Below are 17,413 nucleotides of genomic sequence, written 5' to 3' on the forward strand. Positions count from 1 at the left end.
GAGTCAGTTTCTGGCTAGAAAAGATTTTTACTTTTTTTTTTTAAGTCACAGAATGTTAGAACTGAAAGAGACCTTGTATTTGTTGCACTTCTTTCACTTACAGATATGGAAATTAAAGGCAGAGAGGCTGTACTGAGCCAGAGTGGATCAGTCAGGTCTTATACAGCTTTGTTCTCAACAGATTTTTAATATCAGACTACATATGCTATTAGGATAAAGGCAATTAGTCTGAATCATAGCTGATGGACCCAAAGTGTACATATGTGTCTTGCATTTTTTGAGTATAATTATTCCTATCATTGTTAAATTTAAGAACCACTGATGATTCTTTCAAAATTCAAGGCCCAGCGTTCTTGTCCATAAACTGTAGGTCTGGGTCTCTCAAGCTCACACCTGTGAAGCAAGCAGGTATAAACTGTTCTATTGCTGACCATTTCTGTACCTGTTACATTTTATAAAAACAACAGCAACAAGGACTAACATCAGATTTTACAAAGTTTGTATTTACCTAACATCAGACTTTAACTCTTTAAAAAGAGGCTGTCTGTGGGTCAAGCATTATGATCTTGGCAAGAATCCCAGGCTGTGTGTACCTTCTCAGTACATCCTACTTGTACAGCTATGAAGTGCCAGCTTTAAATGTACAGTTGACCCTTGAACAACAGGGGTTTGAACTACACGGGTTCACTTACACGTGGATTTTTTTTTATAAATACAGTACTGTAAATATATTTTGTCTTCCTTATGATGTTTTTAATAACACTTTTCTCAAGCTTTCTTCATTGTAAAAGTATGAATACAATAATACATAACATAAAATATGTGTTAATTGGCTATTTATGTTATTGGTAAGTCTTCTGGTGAACAGTAGGCTATCAGTAGTTACGTTTTTGGGGAGTCAAAAATTGTACACAGATTCTTTGACCATGCTGGGGACTAGCACTCCTAGCCTCCACATTGTTCAAGGGTCGGCTATATTATGTTCTCTAGATGGAGGTGGGAAGGAAATTAACTTGACAAGCTGAAAAAATTTTATAACAATGTCAACTCTAACCCTGCCATCTATGACAACTAGAAGGGACTTTCAATGTCTTATTATCATTGTTAAAGCATTTTTAAAAAAATGAACACAAGTTTGGGGGGTAGAGTAAGTGTAATGTGCCCATTATAGAAATATAAAAAAAAGGAAAATTTTCTCCAATGTCTGATCTTTCACATCCAAACCAAAAAAAACAAAAACAAAACTACATTCAATATACTACTTCCTATGTACTATATTCCTGGGGGTGGAGTCAGATAACCTTTGCTCCCACATAACTTTACTCAGGAGAGAAATCATCTACATTGCTGTTTAAGAAACATGTAATTAATAAGGTATTATAAAGTATTATATATGAATTTGGGAGTTCTATATATCGAATTAAAAAGACACCTTTTACCTCCTTCCTTTTTAAACCAAAGAGAACGACAGCAACAATAAAATACCCCCAAAATCTACAGACAATATGGGTCCTTTCTTGCTCCACCTTCAGAGCCAAGAAAGAAAAAGAGCAAAGCATGAAGACAAATAAGAATAGACATGGCTATAAATCAAATGGATTGAAACTCTCGGACATAAGAAGGCTACGTGAAATTAGAGAGCCTACAAAATTCGTAGTTAAAAACTACCTCATCTATTGGCTTCCTGGAGTTCAACGGGCAACCAAAGACAAGAGTTCTAGTTTTAAAGCTCGGTTTTCAATCATAGCTGTTCTTAAACATGCCATTTCTTTTATAGATCTGTCTCACATAATGACCGTTAGGTAGCTTTTTGCTATAGTTTTAATGTATCTTGAAAATTAAACCCCTTTTTGGATAATGACTCTTTCCTCCCTGCCTTTTTTTTTTTTTGTATTACAACTCAAAAAAAAAAAAAATCAAAGTCATACCTAAAATAATACAAGTGATAATTAATAGACACTTATTGCTGTACTCAATATAATCATTTTTAATCAGAGAACATTATAAAGAGCAAATTAATAAATCACATACATTTGGATGAATCAGAAAAATTTTGTTTTATATATGTACACCAGGCAAGAAAACTGATGAAAGAGAATTCTTTACACTTTCTCCATCTCCTGGAGTGCATGTTCTACTTCTGTGTTTCAAAGGTACTGTTGTATTTCACCTTTATTTTTGCTCTAACGGTATTTTTCTATGCTGTATTTTTTCAATTGATTTTACTCTTCCTAAAACATGCTCTCTTCTCTTCAAGCACTTTTCACAGCTCCTTGTTGCCCACAGAACGCCGCTGAAATGAGCCCATGCTCCCTTTTCTACTGCTATCTCTGTCACACACCACTCCCCTTCTTTTTCAGCTGCTTCAAACGGACTCCCAGGCCTCTGACCGTATGTCCTGAGCCTCACCCCTGCTGCTCCTTCCATGGCATGCCCTGCTACCGTGTCCACCTGTCAGGAGCCCACTCTTTTTCTCAGGTTTAGTTTGAAGACTGAAGGGTCTATATGCTTCCCCAGTCACTCCCTCTTTTACTAAGTTTTTGCTTTTGTGTAGAGTAAATCGTTGGGGCAACTCACTCTTTTCCCAGGCTCCTTGAGAACAGAGGCTATGTTTCACCTGTATCTCTGTAACTGGCTCAGGTGTGCTACGACTATTTTTAAGTGCAAGATAACCACAAATTCCCGAACTTAAAACCTACCACCTGACTCTCCAGCATTTTCCAAAGAAAGACTCCTTTGTATTCCTCCTCCACCAGGCATCACTTACTATCAAGCCTTCTCTTCCTCTCTTTGCAAGTACAACAAACTGTCATTACATTATATGTTAGGTACAGACTGTTGTTATTTGCTTTCAAAATACTTATTTATACAAACTTCTTTTCATTGTTCAACTCATATATATATGTGTGTGTGTGTGTGTATTAAAGATTTATTTATTTGTTTGAGAAAAAGAGAGAGAGACAGACAGAAATAGCAACAGAGAGCATGAGTGGGGAGGACAGGGAGAAGCAGGCTCCCCGCTGAGCAGGGAGCCTGACATGGGGCTTTATCCCAGGACCTTGGGATCATGACCTGAGCCAAAGGCAGCCGCTAACCAACTGAGCCACCCAGGCGCCCCCAACTGATACATATTTTAACCTGAAAATTATTTTGGTACCTTTAGGTTATCATGGAACCCAATTTTTTCCATCAAAATTAGTGGAAATATTTTCTGATTTAAAAACTTTCACTTAGAGGTCTGGTTCTCTGTAATGAACTACAGTCATAAAGCAAAGTCTAGGTATGCTTACAAAGTATAATTACTAAGAATCAAAGAGTCTGAGACGCCCTTTTAAAGTGGTCATTAGCTTAGCAAGCTATGGCTATTTCTGTAAGTTAGACTGCAAATCCAACAGCATAAATTCAAGAGTGAGATCCCAAATGGTTCCCCAACGTTAATACTAGTACTGCTAAAAAAGGTTAGTTTCCTCCTGAACTGAAACCCGGGAGTCTACTATAGCAGTGGTTCTCAAACTTCATCATGTATCATAATCTGCTAAAGGGACTGTTAAAACACTTGGTTGCACTTCACCCCCAGAATTTCTGATTCAGTAGGTCTTGAATGAGGCTCCAGAATTGCGACATTTAACAAGTTCCTAATTGCTGCTGGAGCCACACTCTGAGAACCACTGAACTATGGTTAACAATGGACTGACATAACGTGGATGTTAGATGGTAGGGGTTAACTGAGAGCAATGGACCAGATAAGCATAGAAAAGTAGGCAGAGTTGAAAGCCATTAGCACAAATACCTTAACTTCTCTTTGACTGTCCTGAAGATGTACAAGGGTGACAGGGATAGGAATGGGGTGTCACTGTCTGGTCACATTACTTTTCTTATATTAAATATTAAAATACTCCAGGGGTGAAGTATATTACTTAAGGTCAGTGGTCCTGGGCTTGAAACTTGTTCAACTTACCATGGACTCTAGAATCAGAGCAGTGTTGTGATTAAGGGCATAGGTTCTGGATTTAAATTTTTTGTATTCAAACCTTGGCTCTTCTACCATTTTCTAACAGTAAGACTGTGGCAAACTTGGCCTCCCTGGGCTGCACTTACTATAAGAGTTAATGACATCCACATGGATAGCACTTAGAATAGCACCCGGCATGTGACAAGTGTTCAGAACAGGTTTTACGTATTATTATTATTATAAGATAAAATCTCAAGGTCCACAGTTTAGCATTTAAGATCCTCCAACCTGCTTTTTCAGGTTTCTCTTTCATACTATGCCCCTATCAAACCCTCCTCTCTAGCTATATTTCTTTCCAAATTATCTCACACTGAGCTCTTTTCCTTTCTTACTGCCTCCCCTCTACCTGCATCAGTTCCTCTTCCTCTTCAACTATTCAAGTTTTAACCATTCTCCAAAGCTAACCTTAAAATTCACTTTTGATATAAAATTTTTTCTAACCACTTCAGCCCCCAACATTCTTCCTCTCCAGGGAATACCCAAACCACAATTTGTAGCAATCGTTTGGTGCTCATTCTTCCTGTTACTGCTAAAAGCTTTCTGATGACAGAAAGCCCTTTTTTTTTTTTTTTTTTAAAGACACAAGAAAATATATACTGAACTGGCTTCTGAATCAGAAAGAGCCAGGTTTAATACCACACTTTCCTACTGTATAATTCAGACATGCTATTTAACTTCCTTGAGTCTCACTTTCCCATTTGTAAACTAGAAATAATATCACCCATATTGCATAAGGCTATTTTGAAACAGACTCTGGGATGTAGTAAGTACTCTATAAATGGTGATTATTATGTTTTATTTCTTCATAATCCTTTTAGCCCTCAGCAGAGCAACTAGCACGGAAGTTAGCACCTACAATATAAATGGACTAGATTAAGTTCTTCAAATCTCAAGAATTAGTAGAGATCTATTAATGTTGTCTTGACACTTCTCCTTTCTAAGAATGAAAGAGTAGTAGTAAAGGCTATTTTGTGATTGGACTAGTAAGATGGTTTGCCCCATTGGGTAAAAAAGTCTTTTTATATGAGCAGCAGAAATTACAGGTCTTCGTATAAAGTTCTTTTTTATGAAGACATTCAATTACTTATACATATATGTGTATGTGTATTATTGTTTTAAAAGATTTATTTTAGAGAAAGGCAGTGTACATGTGCACCCATGTATATGAGGGGGGGAGAGGGAGAGGCAGAGGGAGAGAACCTCAAGCAGACTCCCTGCTGAGTGCAGAGCCCGCTGCAGGGCTTGATCCCATGACCCTAAGATTATAACCTGAGCCAAAACCAAGAATCAGATGCTCAACTGACTGAGCCACCCAGGCGCCCCTATATTTATGTTCTTTAAAATGTAAAATGCACCAAATATTAAAGAAAATAGAAAAACATTCACAATTATACTAGCTAGTATATTTTATGTGCAGTAGACAGAAGGATTTATTCTTAGTCAATCTACTGATTATCAATAACATATGCATATTGCTTTAACATAGTTACAATCATCATAGTGTCTATCATTCTGTGTTCTGACTTTTTAATTTTTAATTTAATTATCAGCAGTTTTCCACGTTGCTAGAATACTTATAAAAATAATTTTAGGGTGCCTGGGAGGCTCAGTCTGTTAAGCATTGACCTTCAGCTAAGGTCACGATCCCTGGGTCCTGGGATCGAACCCTGTGTCAGGCTGCCTGCTCAATGGGAAGTCTGTTTCTCCCTCTCCCTCTGTGCTGTCTTTCTCTCAAATAAATAAATAAATTAAATCTTTAAAAACTTACATTGTTGGTAGAAATGCAAGTTGGTACAGCCACTTTGGAAAACAGTGTGGAGGTTCCTCAAAAAGTTAAAAATAGATCTACCCTATGACCCAGCAATTGCACTACTGGGTATTTACCCCAAAGATACAGAGGTAGTGAAAAGAAGGGGCACATGCACCCCAATGCTTATAGCAGCAATGTCCACAATAGCCAAACTGTGGAAGGAGCTGAGATGCCCTTCAACAGACGAATAAAGAAGATGTGGTCCATATATACAATGGAATATTACTCAGCCATCAGAAAGGATGATTAACCAACATCTGCATCAACATGGATGGAACTGGAGGAGATTATGCTAAGTGAAATAAGTCAAGCGGAGAAAGACAATTATCATATGGTTTCACTTATTTGTGGAACATAAGGAATAGCATGGAGGACATTAGGAGAAGGAAGGAAAAATGAAGGGGGGGGAAGCAGAGGGGGGAGACGAACCATGAGAGACTATGGACTCTGGGAAACAAACTGAGGGTTTTAGAGGGGAGGGGAATGGGGGGATGGGTTAGCCTGGTGATGGGTATTAAGGAGGGCACATATTGCATGGAGCACTGGGTATTATATGCAAACAATGACTCATGGAATGCTACATCAAAAACTAATGATGTACTGTATGGTGACTAACATAACATAATAAAATTTTTTAAATTAAATTTAAAAATAAATAAATAAACAAAATAACTTTAAATCAATGCATTCTTAAATGACTTCTGTTCTCAGGAATCCTCTAGTATGATACACAGCAGAATCCAGAAAGAGGAGTGGACTTGTTAGCATCAGAAGGGGTAGTTTCATAATTTTAATAATTATAGTGATATTGTTTGCTTATGTGGTATACAGTTTACAAAAACTACCCATATATATCCTTCAATCTAAGAAATGCTCACTAAATACTAAATTATTGCCTAAGGACCCTTAACTAAGAAGTAGAAGGCCAGTCCTTAATCTAGATCATCTGACTCCAGCATGATTTCCTCTGCAAGTCAATGATTGTACCGTTAGCTGTCTCTCATTTATTAACTGTAATCTCGAGCATGACACTTCATTAGGCCTCTTTCTTCATCTATACCATGCATTAAGACTCTGTAAGGCAGTGCTTGCTTTGGCAGCAAATATACTAAAACTGGAAGGCTCTCTAAGGTAACCTTCTTTCAGCTCCAAAATGGTAAGCTTTCACTATGAATCCGTAAAACCAAGATCAGCTTTGGCTTTAGCCATGAGACAAGCAGAACTTGCTATAAAGCATATATACGCATTCGAATGATCTATCATGATATACATACAGTTTTAAAAGGTGATTTCTAAAAATATTAAAAAACTATAAGTCAAGTTTTATACACAAAAAAAGTCTTTGCTTAAAATATAGTCATCATAATTTACTATACTCTGGCAACCCAAAAGGTAAATCCTACTCAAAAGTGTCTACAGATTGGTACCAGTTCACAAACTGTTACTGGACTATGTTAGTAAGGTACACAAACTGAAATAGGTAAAAAAAAAAAAACTGAGTTTGCATTTAGAAATACTTACAGTAAAACCAACTTTGATGCGACCATCAAAGGATATGATTATTTCTTTTAATGTTTCATTTTTACTGTATTTTATGAAAGCACTAGTCTAACCACAAATTAGGGAAAAATTAACACAGACAAAAAAAACCTTGGCCCTTCACCACAAGTAATTTAAGAAGCACCGTTCCAGAAAATGCATTTTATACTGTATAAATTTTCTTCAACTCTATGACCAAAGTAGTAAAACTAACTCAGATCCCAGAGTAATGAGGGAATAATATGCTACAAATATGCTTATCTAAGATTTAGTTTAATTGCTGGGCATTGTGTTGAAAACTGATAGTTGTCCACCAAAATCCATTTTTCGCTTCTTATATAGTAAGAGAACTGTGGCAAGGCCCACGACTGCCTAGCTATACCACATTCCTCAGCTGCTCTTTATGGCCATATGACTAAGCTCTTGCCAATGGAATGTACGTGATCATATGGTATGCCATCTTTGGGTTTGGGTCTCTAAGACAGTAGGCATACCTTCTCCATTTTCTTGTCTCATTCTGTGGCCCAGAACCTGGAACTGGCAGCCCAGTTCAGGCTGGGACAACACCCAGATGGTGAAGCATAACTTGACAACTTTGAAGGAAATAGGGCAACTAAATAAATTTATGGAGCAGAGTCACCCACCTACCTAACCAGAACTGACTGATCACCTCGGAACTATTACTTGAAAAGGTAATAAAACACCAATATTCCTTAAATCACTTCTATGTTGGGGTCCCTGTGTTGCAACAGCATAGCTTTAAACTTTAATAAAACACACCTCTGATATACGATGTCTCATCAATACCTCATACAGAACCTCTTGTACCATCATTCCATAAGTAACGGAAGTTATATTTCACCTCAATGACTAAGCAACTACCCTCTATATCTAATATCGAGAGTTAAACCAAGTTGGCCTAGTTGTGCCATGGCTGGTTTGCATCTTCACTTGTTTATCTATTTATTAATTCATCAAGAATACACCAAGTGTTTATTCAATAAATCCAAGGCAATGTCCTTGGTACTGGGTAGACAACAGCAAACTTCTAAGGAACTTAAGATTGAACAGGGGAGAATTATAAAGAAATACAAGCCATGGATTAGCGTGACAAGTGCTCTGATAGTCTAAGCCAGAATTTCTCAGCCTGAGCCCTAGAGACATTTTGGACTGGATAATTCTCTGAGGATATGTATATTATAAGATATTTAATAGCATCCTTGGCCCCCACCCACTAGATGCCATTAACACCCTCTCAGTACCACTACTCAATCACAGCAATCAAAAATGTCTCCAGAAACTGCCAAATGTCTCCTGGGGAACAAAATCACCCCATACTGAGAATCACCGATTTAAGTGTAAAAAACTATGACAGTACAAATCTAAATCCTATGGAAGGGAAGTAGACCAATTCAGAGAAAGACTTCCTAAAGAAGTGGCATCTAAGTTGAGACCAGCAATGTACGTTCAATTCCCATTCAGTCACTTAACAAATGCTTGAACGCCTACTACATTACTGTGTTATGTGATAGGTGTACACTGGCGAACAAAACATAATTCTGTTATGTGTTATGGGGCTCACAGTTTAATGCGGAAGATAAAAAATGTAAATGTTTTAAGAAAAATGAACAGGATGGTATGATAGAAAATAATTGGAGAAAGGACCCACTTTAGACTGATATTTAAGCCAAATTCTGAAGGGGAGATGATGCTAAATGTGCAAAGAAAGAATATTGCAGGCAGAGCCTGGTGTATTTAAGGTCCTCGAAAGCCAGAGCAGATGATGTTAGTGGCAGAGTGCACTGAGACGTAACTAGAAAGTAAACTGACACCAGATCACGTGGCATTTTATAGGCTGTGATAAGGAGATTAGATTTAAATGCTATGAAAAGTCACTAAAGGAGTTTAAGCAAAGGAGAAATACAACCCAATTAAAGATTTTAAAAAATCATACTGGTGTGGAAAATGGAGGGGAACAACTGCAGCTTCAACTAGAATGGAAACAGGAGAGAGGGAGAGAGGTGGATGGATTTGACGCATATTTTTGAGACAGAACTTGCTGTTTGTGGGGGAGAGGGAGGTTTCTGGCTTGAGCAGTATGGTGCCATTTACTGAGAAGAGGATGCCTGGAGGAAAAACGAGTTTTGGAGAAAATTATGTATAGATACATTAAATTTGCAATGCCTACATAGATATCAGGTGGAAAGTTGAATGTATGTGGCTGAAGCCTTAAGCAGCCATCAGGGCTATGTCTTCTCTGTGAGTAAAGGTGTCCGGAGCTATAGGAATAGATTGCCTAGAGTAAAATATATAGAAAACAGAGGGACTAAGATAGAGGCCTGAAAAATGCCAACACTTAGAGGCTGGGAGGAGGAGAACCTGATAAAAGAGATTAAGAGCTGCAGCTAGAAGCAAGAGGAAATTTAGGAGTGTGGTGTTCTGGAAGACAAGACAGGGAAGTATTTTATAGAGGGAGTAGTCAACTGTTTCAAATGCTGATGAAAGATCAAGTAGCGTAAGGATTTGGCAATGCTAGATCACCAATGACCTTGATAAAAGCAGTTTCTGCACAGTATTTGGGAGATGAGAAAGTGCAGAGAGAAGTACATACCTTTCAATACATTTGACTATAAGGAAACAAATAGGATGGTAATAAGAGGGACTATAAGATCAAGAGAGGTTTTTTTTTCCTTTCGTTTTAAAGAGCAGATATACTAGTCCATGTTGTATGATGAAGAGACTGAAGAGTTGGAATTAATCCAGAGGGAAATGGGGAACTTATTGCAAGGTATTAAGCAGGGGGATAACATTAGTTTTGTGCTTTGGAATTATCATTCTGATGGTAATATGGAGAATGCACAAGAAAGGGAACAGAACCAGAAATGGTTAGTAAGGTGAAAAATGATGGCATGAACTAAGACAGAAATAGAAAGCTAACAGATTTTTAAGGGGTGAGGCCTGGCTGGCTCAGTTGGTAGAGCATGTGACTCTTGATCTTCGGGTCCTGAGTTCAAGCTGCACACTGAGCATAGAGCTTACTTTAAAAAAAAATGAAATCAAAGAGATTTTAAGGAAGTAGAACTCATTGAATGATTGGCAGAATGACTGGATGTCAAGAGTGGAGAAGGAAGAGACAAGGAGCCTCTCAGATTTCTAACCTGGACAACTTGGTTGATAGAGGTTATCAGTCATTCAGGAGATAGGGGACCCATTTCCTAAAGCTGGCAGCAAAAAGCAAATGATATTGCTTGGTAGACATTTCTCCATAATTGTCCCACAGTGGACACCTCAAATAAAATACACCTAAACTCATTAACTAGAAGGGGTCAGATCATAAGTCCCCCATAAGTCCACCTTTCCAAAAGTCATACTCTACTACTTATTGTCACAATATCCTTGATCTGGGCCAAGAAACTTACTCTCTACTACGTCTGTGAACTTATGTGCCTTTTCTTATGTTACTTCCTGTACTTAGAATGTCTTCTTAAACCCTGACCTTCCCAATATTTTGTCTTGTATCTTCAAGGTAAATGTCATCTTTGTAATCTTTAGGAAGTAACCTCTTCTACCTCTACCAGTTTTATAGCACTTAACACACCTCTGACCTTGAATTATATTTATGGAGACTTCTTATCTCTTTCATCGCTTTGGGGGGGCAGGATTTGTCTGATATTATTTCTTTTTGTTCCACAGGTACAAAGATGCTGTCAAATATGCTGAATATAGGGGTGCCTGGGTGGCTCAGTCGTTAAGCGTCTGCCTTCGGCTCAGGTCATGATCCCAGGGTCCTGGGATCGAGCACTGCATCGGGCTCCCTGCTCAGCGGGAAACCTGCTTCTCCCTCTCCCACTCCCCCTGCTTGTGTTCCCTCTCCCTCTGTCAAATAAATAAATAAATTCTTAAAAATAAATATGCTGAATATACACATACACATATACACATACATATATACTAAGTGCTACATCTTCAAAACACTATGTGTTAAATATAGAGTAGTATGTCCAGAGAGGTCATTAAAGCTCTGGGCTTAATTCCTAGGTGCCACTTATTTATAATAAATAAGTAATAAGTTGGTCAACTTTTTAAATTTCCTTATCTGTAAAACAAGTATGATAGTACCTACTTCATAGGGTTGTTGGGAGAATTAAATGAGACACTGTGCATGTGCTGCCCTAGAATAAAATAAATACCCAATAAACGTTAACATTATAACTATAATGCATATGCCATATATAGTATTACCATAATTTAGTAAAAGGCTACATGCTGTAATAAAGAATATGACTTCTAGGGGTGCCTGGGTGGCTCAGTCGGTTAAGTGTTTGACTCTTGATTTCGGCTCAGGTCATGACCTCAGGGTCATGAGATCCAGCCCAACATTGGGCTCCATCCTGGGTGTGGAGCCTGCTTAAGATTCTCTCTCTCCCTCTCCCTCTGCATCCCACCCACACACACCCCCACCCCTGCCGGCTCATGTGAGCACTCTCTCTTTAAAAAAAAAAAAAAAAAAGAATATGATTTATGACTTCCAGAGTCAGTCTTCATTTTGCCATTGTTTTTACCTGTGAGATCTGGGCAAGTTACTTGGTTTTTCTGAGCTTCAATTTCATTATGTGTAAAATGGGGATAATACACATTACAGTGTTGTTTTAGTAAATGAGATGATGGTACACAGTAAGAGCTAAAATTGTACACTTCTAAGAAGAAGACCTATAATTAAAGATCTCAGCCAACAGCAGTATCTTGAAGAAGGCTTGTTTTTCTGATTGAAATAATAAGCCTATATGTAGATTTGACATGTAATTTTCTCTCTAACATCAGTACTTATTGAAAGGAGTTAATGAGCTGAGACTTTAAAAAATCTTTACTATTAGTTGGGAAATACAGGTAAAGATTTATAGACTGGTTTAGAATAAAAATGAGCCAATGATCGAATAACTAAACCAAAATGAAACAACAGTGAACAGAGTAAGTGAACATTGCCAAAGACATGGACTAATGTCTGTTTTATTTATAAGAAATAGGAAAATGTAATAACTTTCCAGTTCAAGCTGGAAAGAGGGGCAGGGTATACACACAGCACAGGCACTGAGTTCAACTTGGCAGTAACCCTATGATAACTACAGGCCAGAAAACAGCTTAAGAGCCAAACAAAATGAGTGTAATTGACAGAATCAGAATATTAAGAGTTAGAAGGGGTTATAGTGACTACTTAATATTAGCAAACATTAGCAGTGCAAAAGTTTCTATAAAAAAGTGGATATTGGGGAGAATAAGTCTGAGAAACTTATAAAGCTTACTAAAGTATTAAAGACTGTCAGAGTACTATGGAAAAGAAACCTGTTTAATTTTTAAAAACGGATACTTCCTTTGTTTGACCACAGAATCCTTTTAAAAAATAATACCTAATATACTCAGGACTAGCAAATATTTCTTTTATTTTACAGATACGAAAACTCTGAGGGAGGCTACACTGTTTGCTTAATGCAGCTCAGAAAGCTACAATGGGAAAGGGGGCTCAGATTCTTACCTCTCAGTCCTACTCTCTACTCATTCTACTGGTATCTGATGATATATAAGAAAATAAAGCAAAAGTGGGTGTTCCAACATTCAAAGCAATTCTGGGTTAAGCTAGGCCTATGAAAGGAATTATTGAGGACTGATTTTTTTTTCTCCTTCAATAAACAGACTTAAGTCCTTAAACATGGTTCTATTTATTATCATGTTTTTATTATTATTTAATGTCTCTGCTCTTCTATTTTCATGGTAGTGAATACCTATTCTTAGAGTCTACTACTTTCTCTTTAGTAAGAATGGACTCCCGCCCACCCACTTTTTGTCCATTATGTCCACAACATTAACCATATGCTTGATTTATGCTCTCACTCCAACCAGTGCTCCTATAGTGACGGGATAGGACCCTGCTCTTAAAATAGACTATGCACATTCATCTGGGAGATGTGGCAGAGTGCCAAGGATACTTAAAGTCATAGGACAATCCTAGTACATCCTCTTTAACCACTGGTTTACTAAAAGATTTAGTGGGGGCAGGGTGGGGAAGAATTTCTATATGAAAATAAACACATACATTAAAACTCACAATATAAAAAGTCACATGAATTTTTAAGATTAAAAAGGAAGCTATGAAAGCAATATTGTAGCTAAGGCAGGATCCGTTGGATGACACCTCCCTGGCCTCTCAAGGTTGTGCCTACTCTCTGCTCTGATGGATGTCACTGGATATATATTCCACAGGGATCTAATTTTAGTTCATAACTGGAGTTGAAGGTCAGCCACCTAAATCTGATAGTTCTAAACTTTTGCCCTCTGTGTACAGCACACGTGAGCGTGTGAGTGTATGTGTGCATGGGAAAGAGTGGGAAAGAGAGAGAGAGGTATTAAATCCTAAAATAAGCTTACTATAATTAACAGTTGGAACAGTGCTGCCAGTTCTACAAGACAGACCTATTAAAAATTTGTATTTTACAAAAATATTAAACAATCACTGACTCACTGCCAGAATTCTAAACTGTACTTTTAATAAAGGTTGGAGAAAGGATTCTGAAGGTCAAATTTGGAATTTCTTTATAAAAAACTAAAGAGAAATTTTCTAAATGAATATTCCTGCAGCTGCGTCCATTTGATATTTAGCTTAATATTTTATTTGTGCTCTTGTGTTTTTTTTTTTTTTCCTGCTTGTAGTATGGGAGGCGATGGTAATTCTCACTTTTTATGTAATGGATACTGTGCTTGTGAGTAAGGTTTTATCTCACTTCCTAAATTTCACCTCTAGTTTCCCATACTACACATGTACACTCTTCAGTAAGACAATCCTTCTGGCTATGTTTTATACCATGGTAATCCTGCCAGAAAGACTGAAAAGAGTGCAGAGGAACAACAATTACATAAGTTTGGCTCAAGTTTTTTTTGCTAATTAGCAATCCTGAGAAAGACACGTTGCATCATCAAGAGTTCATTAAGGGATAGGAAAGACCGCTTAGGTGTAAATGGAAACACAAAATCAATCAGCTGCCCATCCTTTCTTGACTGAGGGCAGAAATGGGCATGTCAAACTTTTACTTAGAGTCTTTACTTAAGAGTCTTTTTATTTTTCAGAAAGCCCTTTTCTCCACTACCTATGTAAAACGTATTTTAGTATTTTAATATACTGGCAAATACAAAAGTATTATCATTTGTTGCTTATTAAAATTTATCAAATAAGGGTCGTTATCTCATTTAATTGTCAGTGATTTCTTAGCACAGCTGTAGTTTGATTATGCAGTGTACTAACAGGGCTGGAAGATGGACACTGTCACAACATATACTTCATAGCTTAGTGGCTAATACAGATCATGGTCCCATGGATCTCTACAGCTCCTTTGCCTTTTTCAGTTTACCAAAGTCTTTTCCTATATAGTCTCTTTAGGATTTTCTTGCTTTGTGCCCAATGCCATCTACCCCACAACACTGAACTATTCACTCTGTACTAATTACTCTATCTCTGAATCCCTGGTTCTCAGCTGTAATGGCCGAGGTATGTACAGAAGATAGTCAGGGGTGCTCTGATGGTAAGCTGATGTTATGGACTTAATGTTTGTGCCCCCATTATATCCGTATGTTGAAGCCCTAACCCCTAGTGTGTTGGTATTTAGAGATGGGGCTTTGGGGAGATAATTATGGTTAGATGAGGTCATTAGGGAGGGGCCCTGGTCCAATGGAATTAGTGTCTTTATAAGAAGAAACACTAGAGAGCTAGCTCACTCACACTCTCCCCCCACCCCTCTCTGCACAAAGAGGTCATGTGAGCACACAGTGAGATGGCAGCCACCTATAAGCCAAGAGAAAAGGCCTCAGGATGAAACCTACTGCTGGCATTCTGATCTTAGACTTCCTACGGCTTCCAAAACTGTGAGACATAAATTTCTGTTGTTTAAGCAAGCCACCCAGTCTACGGTATTCTGTTAATGGCAGCGAGAACAGACTGAAATAGCTGAGAAGAGGGACAAGAAGGAAGTTAAGGTGTCCCAATGAGACAGCTGTGAGATTTTAGAGATCCTTAAAGGCACATGAAGACACTAGTGATGTATCAGAAAAAGCACAGAACAGAGTATTTGGTTTCTCTCTAGTCCCTAGTACTACTATTTTCTGAACCTGGATCTGGAGCAATTTTCTTAATCTATCTAAAGCTAAATTTCCTCATGTGTAAGATAGAAATGTATCTGCATCACAGAGTTACTGTCATTAGTTAATATAGATAGCATCTAAGAAAACACATTGTAAGATGTAATTCCCCTTATATGTTACTTACTGGGAAACAGTACAATTGAAATGAAGAAAGCACCTGGCTTCAAGCACTAGCTCTGCCCTTGTGGCTATGTGATCTCAGGCAAATTTCTTAAATTCACTTGTGCCTCTAAAAATAGGAATAACATCTAGGGCTTATAAATATTAAATGAGATCATATATTTAAAAATCTTTAGCTTGAGGTAGAATAGAGGCTAATGCACCTTACATCATAAAGACGGCCAGATGGACACACAGTTTAAGAAACAATAACAGGCATACTCTACACAGGCACAATATGGCTAGGAAATTTTTATCTGTATTTGTCTTTTAATGGCAAAGCCACTTGAAAAAGGAAAATGCTGATGTAATAAACATAACATTGCAATTATGTATTAATTTGGCAATTCTATGGTGTTCACTTGGGATCTATAGTGTCCATTACTGAGCACTTGCGTACTCGGCCCCCATATAGGCACACAACTCAAAATGTTCCCAACTTAAAATTCAAGTACATGCAAATTATTTAAGCAAAATAAATTCTAAGTGACAAGAAGTCTATCTTGGGTTGGGAAGCTAAAAAGCCCATGACTCAAGTTGTTTATATATTAGGAAGACTGAACATGTGTAAAATGAATGAATAAGGAATGTAAGCGTATTTCAATGTATAGCAATTTAAGCTGTGTATTAAGAGACTGAAGGAATGAAATATACAGAATTCAGCCAGACAGAGAAAGCTTCTTGATAAATAGGAGTGTTAGGCAATAAGTGGGCAAAAAATGGTACAGATGGTGTGGCAAAAAGGAGGTAGGAAGACAAACCAGTGGACAAAGGTAGAGATAGAGAGGGATATGGGTAAAGTAGGGGGATCAACCAAAGCAGATTTAGAGTTCATATAAGTAAAAGCTTTCTAACGATTAAAGCTATCTGACAGCAGAGTGGCTGCTGTGAGCTTCCTGTTACTGAAAGTATTCAGAGTGTGATGACCCTTGGTGCAAGACACCTTAGAAGGAATCAGTACTGGAAGATATTCTGGGTCCGTTACTACACTGTGAGTTCCATGAGGAGGAGCCCTGCAAATATGATCACTGAAGGCAGAAAAGGAGACAGAGGACCTGGGTTGAGTCTTAGCTCTTCCATTCACTGTGGCTTTGGGCAAATCAACTTCTCAATTTTTCATCTATAAATGGGGAAGTTGGGAATACTGGAGATGCCTGTTTAGTCAGTAACTCTTTCAGGCGCCTAAGAATTTTTAATTAGTCAAAGATAGACATACATGTTTTCCTTTTTCCTTAGTACACAATCAAACTTTGTAAGGACAAAAAGAGCTAACTGCTAAGAAAAAGAAACTTTACATTTTTGGCAAGAAAAAAAAAAATCTGCAGTATGCCTAACTCCTTATGATCAAGTACTACACGGCTTAAGAGGAGAGCTGACGCTACATACTATCCTATCCAGTCACACTGTAAAGCATGCTCTTCTGTTTCCTGTCAATGTTGATAATTAGCTCAGTGTCAAAGCTTTGTTTATGTTCTGCATCAAGTTTCAAATTTTAGAAGTCTAAAATCAGAAAATGAATAGAATCAATTCCTAAGCTATACAATAGGTCAATTCAATTATTAATGACTGGCAGTATGGTGTAGCACATGGGCTGTGGAGCCAGACTGCCTAGGCTTGGATCATGGCCTCCCACTTCACTAGTTTAGGCAAGTAATTTCCTGTGTGCCTTAGTTTCCTCATCTGCAAAGCAAAATAACAGTACCTACTTT

At 37.7% G+C, this 17,413-nt stretch overlaps 1 protein-coding gene across 6 annotated transcripts in view; it reads right to left on the reverse strand.

The window, feature by feature from the left end:
• The window catches only part of RIC8B (RIC8 guanine nucleotide exchange factor B), a 102,498-nt gene that overhangs the window by 66,331 nt on the left and 18,754 nt on the right, over positions 1-17,413 (reverse strand). The window lies entirely within an intron of this gene.

This window comes from Ursus americanus, chromosome 17, assembly GCF_024610735.1.
Source record: "Ursus americanus isolate L20-20 chromosome 17, mUrsAme1.1.p, whole genome shotgun sequence".
NCBI lineage: Eukaryota > Metazoa > Chordata > Mammalia > Carnivora > Ursidae > Ursus > Ursus americanus.